We start from the raw sequence: 3,928 nt of genomic DNA, 5'->3' as shown, positions 1-3,928 counted from the left end.
ACAAAATTCCACAAAAAATAAAATAAATGATGGAGAGGATGTGGAGTGACTGGTATGCACATCCATTGATGGTAGAATTGTAGAATTGTACAACCACCACAGAAATCAGTATGGCGCATCCTCAAACCAATGCCGAGACAATTACCTTATATCCTGCAATCTCTCTACTATCGGGTATATCCCCTAAAGAAATAAAGAAGGCAATGCAAACAGACATATGCACAGATATATGCACACCTATGTTTATTGCAGCAATTTTCATAATAAACACACGAGAAAAATCAATCGTAGAGGAATAGCTGAACAAACTCGGGTGCATTCATCCAATGGAATATTATGCCTCAATAGAAATCAATGACGACTCTCAAACACCACGGACGTGGACAAAATGAGAGAACATGTTCCTTGGCGAAGTTGGTCAGTTTTACAAAGATAAATATTTCATGGCACCATTATTTTAAGAACAAACAAAGGAAAGGAAAAGTTTTTACACCAAAAGATAAGACTTAGAGGACTGAGGAGGACAGAGGCAGGGGCAGAGCTAGAGAGGAAGACTAGGACGTCATAGGGAAGGGAGGGAGGGAGGATGGAAAGGGACATGAGAGAGGGATAGAGTGAGCCCCTTATGGGCATGTTTCGTCGGCTCTCACTGCTGATTCACTTGTCCAGATGAGCTGTGCAAGTACACAGACTATGTTCCTTTCCAAGCCTCAATTCATTCATTGCTTTTTTAATTTCTAAAATTTAAATGAATGTGTTCATTTAAATTGTTTTAAACAAACAAGAGTTTAGGCTCGCTGCCTTAAAAACCCTCCAGACACCTTGGCCCTTGGGTCTAAATCTTGATCCAAGTGACTAAAAAGGAGGAGGAAAGTAAAACAGAAGTGGACTTGGGTCTTTTTTTTAAATCATTTTATTGGGGGCTCTTACAACTCTTGTTACAAACCTTCCATCAACTGTACCTGACATAGCCGTACATGTATTCCATCGCTCTTTTCTAGACATTTACTTTCCATTGAGCCCTTAAGATCAGCTCCTCTTTCTCCCTCCCCCCTCCCCCGCCACCTCCCTCCCCCAACCCTCATATTTGGGGTCTTTAATGACACACGACTTTGTTTCAAACGCATGGCAGGAAGAAAAGATGAAGCTGCTTGCTCCCATAAAGATGTTCAGGGTCACCAGGATTCAGAGGAGCTTGACAATAGTGGGTTTGATATTTTGGTTTTGACATTACAAGTGTCAGAAGACAACGATGAGACTCGTTTTGTTGTTGTTGTTGTTGTTGTTGTTTTTCGTGCTTCTGTGCCCTGTAATCTAAGGTCTCGCTTAGGAAAGACTGCAGCCGCCCACCCAATTGGCTCACTCCCGTTCCTCCTTCCCTCTCCCTGGGCGGGTTGCTATCTAGGCAGGTTGCTATCACGCATGCCTCTCAAACTGGCCACACCGCCAGCAATCCCCTTGCCCCTGAAGTCATCCAAGAAAAAAAACCTGGAATGATCAAAAGTAACAGTTCTCAAGAAAAAATAAAGAAGCCAATGGAAATGGCAATGATATCTAAACATAAAGAAGCAGGCTGGTCACGTGGCCCAGAATTCCTGCATCACGGAGTACAAGACCACACGCAGGCCGCTCAGCCCTCGGTTGCCCCTCAGTTGTGTTTCCCATGCTAACCTCTGGCCTAAAAAGGACATTCGAACAAGCTCACAATCATCTAGTTCAAGGGGGGCGGGGGGAGGAACCTCTCTAGTCCCATGTATGTAGGGTTTCTCAGACTCTTTCAGAACCTTGCATCTTGTTCATCTTGTTCTCCATCCTGGTGTTACTCCTCCCGGCCATCTTCTCTGGCTGCAGACTTCTTGCAAAACTCCTAGCTGCTGCCCTGGCCCTCTGAGCTGTGCTTTGATCTTTACTTTGCTGCTTAAGGAGAGAGCTTTACCCAACCTGGCTGCAGGCAAAGACCCTTTAAGTGTCTCATGGGAGCCTCTTTTCTCCCCCAGTTCCTGCCACTAAGGTAATGCCTGTCACATGTTTGCCAGCTTATATTAAGATTGGTTTTACCCCTACATAGTCCATTTTCTTCATAGGTAAAAGTAGAGCCCGCGTTTATTTGATGAACAAATATTGAGTATGTACTATGAGCTAAGTACCATTCATTCTTGAATCAAAACTCCACAATTTATATTCTGTTGTTGCTGCTGTTGTTGTTGTTGTTTTTAGGTGCCATTGAATTGACTCCAACCCATAGCAACCCTATGCACTACAGAATGAAACACTGCACAGACCTGTGGCGTCTCACAATTGTCCCCATGGCTGAGTTCACTGATGCGGCCACTGTGTCAATCCATCTCAGTGAGGACCTTCCTCTGTTTCCCTCCCTGTCTACTCTACTGAACAGACGTCCTTCTCCAGGAACTGGTCTCTCCTGACAACATGTCTAAAATATGTAAGATGAAGTCTTTTGATCCTCGCCTCTCAGGAGCGCTCTGACCTTATTTCTTCCAAAGCAGAGAGGCTTGTCCTTTCAGCACCACCATTTCAAATGCATCGATTATTCTTCAGGCTTCCTTACTCAGTGTTCGACTTTCACATGACCATGAGGCAACTGGAAAGACCCTGGGTTGGGTCCTGCTCTCCTTAGCCCTCAAGTGACATCCTCCTAGTCTAGGGTGGAACAAATGGGCAGCACACAAATAAGTGAATAAATGATGTAGGATATTGCGTAATGGTAAGTGCAATGGAGAAAACTAAAACTGATTATGGGGTTAGAGAGTTTAGCGAAGGGGGCAGTCCTACCATTGCAAATGTAAGGATACGTCAAAAAGTATTGCTGCTGGGGGTTCCTGGTCATCCAAGCACAGGTATATTCTAGACAAAGCATGCTTAAACATGTCTGCCGATGCGTTCTCTCAGTAATACATTTGTCTTAATCTGGTTAGGGTACCTTTAGGGAAAGGATACTTTTTACATGAGAGAGAAGAACAAAATTCTGTGACAAAAACATCAAACATCAAATAATCTAATTCCTAATGTCTAATTCCAGTTAAACTAATATCAAAATTTTTGGCAAAATTCAAGTGGATAGCTTCTCAAATCATTTAAACTTTGCAAATGCTTTACAGGAATGCTGCCCTCACATGACACAATAAAGTTTAGCTGAATCTAGCATTTTAAGGAAGGTCTGGAAGACCACAAAACTGAGCCAAGCGAGGGAAGACTGTAAACTTTGAGGAATGAAGTTGGGAAATTGGTGAAAGAAGATGGCAAAGTTACCCCTGCTGCAATAGCTACTGAAGTAGAATCGCGTGTGGTTCAGCAGTTCTCATTTTAAGTAAACATCTTGGCCTCGGCGAGTGACAAAGGCTCACGCGAAAATCAACTATTTGAGTTATCTGATCTTTTGATCAGTCTTCCACTAGAAAGCTTTTATTATACTAGCTATAAAGAACTTAGAATTGTTATATATCAAGAATACATTATGCCTATCATATATATAAAGCTTTTAGTATATTATATGATCAGGCTAAGGAAAAGCACTTGGTAGAATGAATCATAACCAGGAGCAAGTCTGGAGTTTACCCATCTGACCCATACAACAAGGTCCAATCAAAACAGTTGTAAATGAGGGGAACTGTGGGGAAAGTTACATTAAAAAGGCAAAGAAGTCAGCTCTTCCTTACGTGACTACTTTGAGGGATTCTCAAGGAGATAGAATATTCAGAGATTTTGTTGAGAGGCATAGGACAATCATGGGAGCCAACAAGGAAGAACCTCTTCTAGGTTCACTCTCCTCTAGCTGACGAAGCCCTCCCTAACTAGGCCCCTCTGGGATCACCCTCCAAAAATAATCAGAGAAACCTTTAGTCTAGTGGTTCTGAATCTTCCTAATGCCGCAACCCTTTCATACAGTTCCTCATGTTGTGGTGACCCC

Source organism: Echinops telfairi, unplaced genomic scaffold (genome assembly GCF_000313985.2).
Source record: "Echinops telfairi isolate 266 unplaced genomic scaffold, ASM31398v2 ScPeMD7_3;HRSCAF=10, whole genome shotgun sequence".
Taxonomy (NCBI): domain Eukaryota; kingdom Metazoa; phylum Chordata; class Mammalia; order Afrosoricida; family Tenrecidae; genus Echinops; species Echinops telfairi.
This window is presented reverse-complemented; position numbering follows the sequence as displayed.